This window comes from Strongylocentrotus purpuratus, unplaced genomic scaffold (assembly GCF_000002235.5).
Source record: "Strongylocentrotus purpuratus isolate Spur 01 unplaced genomic scaffold, Spur_5.0 spur5_scaffold_7, whole genome shotgun sequence".
In the NCBI taxonomy this organism is placed as follows: Eukaryota; Metazoa; Echinodermata; class Echinoidea; order Camarodonta; family Strongylocentrotidae; genus Strongylocentrotus; species Strongylocentrotus purpuratus.
Window position 1 is genome coordinate 28,741,601 of NW_022145613.1, and position 6,598 is coordinate 28,748,198.

Sequence of the window (6,598 nt, forward strand, 5' to 3'; positions counted from 1 at the left end):
TTGAGGTGTTCACACTTGTACAACTTAATTGATTTTTAGTGGACCCCTCTGTTTCCAATATGTATGTCTACATTTTGTTGTAAATGTTTATAATGATTGATTTGTAATGTTTTGTTGGAAATAAATAAATTGAAATTGAATTGAAAAGTATGCATTGTAATTTGTAGGTTTAATATATACTTTTTTTTCATTGTATTTTGTTAGACTTTATAAACGTCGTTTTATTATTATTATTTTTTATTTCGTATTACTTAAATAATATTCCGCTTTTATATAGCGCCTATATCGATGCAACTATGATCTCATGAGGGTTACCCCCAATAAGCCGGGACAGAATCAAGATAGTGATTTTACACATGTTAATCTATATCATGCGCAGAAGATAACAAATCGCTTAAATCATGGAAAATCAATGTGCAGTTCTGGTTTATAATCAGAAATTGTTGTTCCGTGTCAGAGGCGGCGCTCTCGGGGGCAGGGGGGCACGGTGCCCCACTTTTTCAGGTCCCCCCAAAGTGCCCCCTTTTACATAGGAAAAGTGCACCTTTAACTTTGTAAGAAGTGCCCCTTTTTACATAGGAAAAGTCCCCCTTTTACTTTGACAAGTGCCCCTATTAATTTGTAAAAGTGAACCTTCCCCTTTCCACCTATGATGAGTGCCCCTTTTATTTTGACACGTGCCCCTTTTATTTTGACACGTACCCCTTTTCCTTTGACAGGTTCCCATTTTCCTTTACAATAAAGTGTCCATTTTCCATTCTCAATAGTAAGTGCCTTTTTTAATCTCTAGTAAGTTCCCCTTTTCAGGTACAAGAAAGCGCCCCGTTTACCTCTGATAATTGCACTATTCAAATCTGAGAGGATCCCCTTTTCCTTTTTTAAAAGTGCCCCTTCCCCTTTTAATAACTACCCCTTTTTAACTCGGATAAGCGCACCTTATATGCTCACATGCAGTGCCCCGTTTCCTTTTTAATAAGTGCCCCTTTTCCTTATGATAAGTGCCCCCATTTAAAAAGAGGCCTTTTCCCTTCTCTTAAATGCCCCTTTTCATCAATGAAAATAGTTCCTTTTCATTTTCATAAATGCCCCTTTTCATATTTTGTAAATGACCCTATTCAATTCCGAGAGATACTCGTTTTACTTTGACAAGTGCCCCTTCCCCTCCTTATAAGTGCTCTTTTCATCTTAAATAAATGGCCCCTTTATTTTAACACGTCCCCCTTGTCATTCCTAATAAATGCTCTTTTTCCTTCTTATAAGTGCCCCTTCCCATTGTCATAATTACCCCTTTTCATCTTTGATTAGTGCCCCGTTTATTTTAACATGTGCCTCTTTTTCTAATAAGAGCCACTTCTCCCCTCTTCATAAAAACCCCATTCACCTCCAATAATTGCCCCTATTAAAATCTGATCGGCGCCCCTTATCTTTTAACAAATGCACATTTCCCTTCATCATTAGTGCCTCTTTTTCATTCTCATAAGTGCTCCTTTTCACCTCTGATAATTACCCTTTAAAACATGAAATGTGCCCCTTTTTCCTTTCTAATAAGGAACCTATCCCTGTTCATAAATGCCCCTTTTCACTTCTTATAAATGCTCCTATCAAAATCTGATGGGTGCCTCTTTTCCGTCGACAAATGCCCATTTCCCATTCTTATGAAATCCCTTTTCATCCCTGGTGCGTGCCTCTTTTTTAGGTGTAAGAAGTGCCCCATTTTCACCTCTGATAATTAGCCTTTGTACTTTGACACGTGCTGCTTTTCTTTTCTAATAAGTGTCTTAACCCTTTCGATAAGTATCATTTCCTCTCAAGGAAAAAGAGCATTTATGAGAAATGAAAAGGGGGACGTGTCAAAATAAAAGGGGCATTTATAAGAGATGAAAAGGGCCACTTACGCGAATGAAAGTTAACTATTTTCATAGATGAAAAGGGGCATTTATAAGAAGGGAAAGGGGCTCTTTTTTAAAAGGGGCACTTATTAAAAAAAAAGAAAGGGGGCACATGTGAAAATATAAGGTGCGCTTAACCGAGTTAAAAAGGGGTAGTTATTAAAAGGGGACGGGGCACTTTTTACAAAGGAAAAGGGGAACCTTTCAGATTTGGATAGAGCAATAATCAGAGGTGAAGGGGGCGCTTATCAAAGAGAAAAATGGGCACTTCTCGTACCTGAAAAGGGGAACTTACTAGAGATTAAAAAAGGCACTTATGAGAATGGAAAATGGACACTTATTGCAAAGAAAAATGGGAGCTTGTCAAAGGAAAAGGGGTACGTGTCGAAATAAAAGGGACACTTATTAGAGGTGGAAAGGAGAAGGGGTAATTAAAAAAATTAATAGGGGCACTTGTCAAATTAAAAGGGGCACTTTCCCTAGGTAAAAAGGGGCACTTTTGGGGTACTTGAAAAAGTGTGGGGGGGGGGGGGCACTGCGACCTCCTGCCCTCCGGGAGCGCCGCATCTGCCTTAATTATTTCAACATTGCTCATTGATTTTAATGCCTATTTCTTGATCATCCCATGCGGTTGTTTTTGTTTGATTTATGTTAATCTAATAAAACCTTTTTATTGTCAATGTTTTTAACTTACACCTTGAAAGGACATCGAAATCATAAACTCTCGCAATTAGGGCCTTGCGGCCGCGAGGAAAGTATTTGAATAAGCCATTTTGAATGAATGATTGAATGAACGGGCCTTATAAGGGCGGGCGACCTGCAGGTAAGGGGTTGTGCAGGGATTTCTTTTCTCAGAATACTTGATTAAAAGTGATACATTTTACTTTTTCGTTCATGTGTGTGTTACAAAACGGAAGGGTAGGCATAAATATGGTCATAAAATATATATTTGAGAATGACTAAAATTCAGGGCGAGTGGCAGGCGCGGATCCAGGATTTCTTAGGGGAGGGGGCCCAACTTTTTTTATTTTTTACTCCCGAAAATTTGAAAATCGCGCCGGCCGAAAAGTGGGGGGGGGGGGGGGGGGGGGGGGGGGGGGGGGGTAGTGAGCACATTTTTTTTTTTTTTGATCCTCAATTTTTTTTGCTCCCGAAAATTTGAAAAACGCGCCTGCCAAAAATTCGTTCAGTGGGGGGGGGGGGGGGGTAGTGAGCGCATTTTTTTTTTTTTGATCCACAAAAATATTTCAATTTGCACCCCCCCCCCCTTGAGCGCCAGGGGGGTGGCCCAACCCCCCAAAAAGGTAAAAATCACGTGATTTTACATGATTTTTTTCTCAAGGGGGGGGGGGGGGGGGCCCGGGCCCCCGGGGGCCCCCCCCCCCTGGATCCGCCACTGGCGAGTGGTAATTTTTCAGTAACGGGTCAAAGAAGCAGTTAGTGTTACATCTCTTGGCGTCCCCTCACATTTTGAAAAACATTAGGCTACTTCCCAATTTTGTCAAAAAACAAGGATATTATTAACCACTGGGGGGGGGGGGGGTAGGGGGTCGATTTTCCCCAGGATTTCCATTAATTGTTTATTTTTGAAGCTTCTTAAATCATTGAAAAAAGTGTTTGTTTGTTTTCTGAAATGGTGACATAACCACCCCTTATTTTTTAAACCTGTAAATTCTGGAGAATTATGATTAACATTCCACCCAAATATTCGACCAGAACAAAAAAGGAAATGAAGAAATCGCCATCTAAATATTGAGTTCACTCCAGGATATACATGTCAGGCGCGTACACAGGGGGGGGGGGGGCAAAGAGGCAAACAAAAAGTGTTCCCACCCCCCCCCCCCCCCCCCCCCCCCCAAGCCACCGAACGAAATATTTGACGGCGTAATTTCTAATTTCCGGGGCCACAAAAAAAAAAAAAAAAAAAAAATATGTGCTCATACCCCCCCCCCCCCCCTTATTCAGCGGCTGGCTGAGTCGTTGCGAAATTTCCCTCCAAAACTGGACAAAAAAAAAATGGCATCTAACAACATCCCCCCTCCCCTCTTTTGAGTAAGAAAATTTGGGGAAAATAGTGAAAAAATAGGGAAAATAAGAGGAAAATAGGGGTAAAATCGCGAAGGAAAATTTTTTTGGTAATTATCAGTTGTTTGATGTCCTAGAAAACGAATGTAGCACAATGCATTTAGCACAACTGATCCCTTGATTTTAGATTCATTCATACTATCAAATTTCTTTCATGATACGCAATCTGCATTATACATGTAGCATACACAACAAATGAGCCCACAGAATTTCAAAGTAGAAGTTTGACATCTTTATTTTGTAAACATACTTTGCATAGGTACACACAAAATTCAAAATTTAGTACTGTTTGACAGTAATTTCAAATGGAATGCATCATTCATACAAAATGTACAAATTACACAGTTTGAAGAGTAACAAAATACTACAAAATCTCTCTGAAAATCATCTGCAAGAAGAAAGAAAGAATAAAATCTACTGATACATCAAGACACATGATTTTTGAAGACACGTACAGTTCTAGCTGTAAAAAGAAGCAACGTAACTTTGTTCTAAGTTGAATGTTGTTATTGTAATATTGTTGATGTCATTGAAGGTATTAATTAAAATCTTGATTCTTTTGGCATGGAACATAATTGATCATGAACAGGAGGGAAATTATTTCACAAATAATTACCACACATAACAGTTTGTTTTGAAGAAGCAGAGTTACCAAAAGAATGCTATAACATCTGAATACAGTTTTGTGCAATCAAATCTATATAGCTATAGTGATATTTGAGAGAATGATTTTGTTTCTTAAAACAGTCAGAAAATATGACCCGGGCAAAAATTCAAAAGTTACCCCCTGAATACTTTTCTGATTGTACTCTAATTTCAGAGCTTTCATCAAAATATATCACATTATAACAATGATAATATCAGTAACAATACATATGAGTACCTTAATAGGAATGGTAGACATTGATCCTAAAGAATACACAATAAATTATGGATGAAATACAGAAGCTTCAAAGACAGATAATTTCCTCTTTGGAATGATACTATTAATGAATTTAGACAGTTTGATGATGCATCTAGTGGTATAGTATGTATTCAGTCAATGGGAGGGGGATGGGGGAGGGGGTTGGGGGGGGGGTACTGTTGTAATGATGGATAATAGAAGACGAATTGGCACGAGAATACTGCCGTAGACTGAGAGGAGGGGGTAGTATCACCCTCTTTTTAGGTTGCCTTTCTCCTCTCCATTACCCCTATTTTTTCTCCCTCCCTTTTGTTCTTTGCCATTGGATTGGGGGGGGGGGGGGGGGGGTGGGCAGTATATAATTTAAGATTCAATACCTTTACCAACATAGAGGAATACATAAATTGTTTCATATCTGGAGTCAATGTAGTACTTGGATGGCAATAAACTTAAATAAATACACAACTCAGAAAATACATGAATGTTGAATAATTCACACACTAAAGAATCAAGGTAGATCAATCAATGAGACCCCCCCACTCCCCCCCCCCCCCCAAAAAAAGGACAACAACAAAAAACCTGCCTCCCGGATATAGAGATGGGTTCCTCAATGTCTAATTAACCCCAAAGAAACACAGTAGCATGGGCGGCATTGTGCTACTCGGTTCAGATAACCACATCAATTTCACAATTGATTTACAGTAAAAAAAAAAATTAAAAATGTATGATTGAATACAGTGCATTATGATGCAGATGTGCACAAAATTATCAGTACCCAAATGTATAGTACTATTCTATTCAGATCATCCATTGTCTACTCAGCTACTTCCTACATTAATTTGTGTGTGGCTGGATAAACAACATGTATATCAGCTACCTCTGACTTGAAGGAAATATTGCCTCTTTAATTAGCCCGAGCATAAAAATACATGGCGTTACGCTTAGGCCTAAACAAAAAAGTGTTGTATTGCCCTTTAGGTGCCAAAACATGAGTCAGTCGGTCGGAATTTTTTTTTTTTCTTTTCTTCTTTCTCTTTAGGCTGATATTTCTCAGTTTTGAATGCTTTAATATTTTTTTTTCTCTAAAAAATAGTAAAAAACTAGATGGAATTCGACTGCGCGCAGTCGAAAATGATGCCTCCGTCATAGAGCAATTTTACAAACCAAAACAGAAGAAATTTTTCAAATTCAAGTTCAATTGTAATCCATTAACAGGTTCTCAGAATATCGTGATTACAAACAATTTCTCATATACATATATGACCCTTTGAACTTTGACCTCATGATCCTAATATCTACTCAGCTCATTGGCTCTGCAAGATATCCAGAGTTAAATAGTAATCCATCTGTCAGTTCTAATGAGAATGCGTTCACAAGCTATTTTGCATACATAATGAGCCCATGACCTTGGACCTTATGAACCAAGAATCTACACAGTTCATTGGCTCTGCAAGATACATAAATGATCTAAGTTTGGCAGGAATCCATCAATCTGTTCTAATGATAACGCGATCACAAGCTGTTTTTGCATACATAATGGGCGCTGTGACCTTTGACCTTTGACCTCGTTACCCAAAATCTAATAAGTTCATCGGCTCTGCAAGTAACATACATGACCTAAGTTTGGCAGGAATCCATCAATCGGTTCTTGAGATAACGCGATCACAAGCTGTTTTTGCATACATAATGAGCCCTGTGACCTTTGACCTTTGACCTCGTG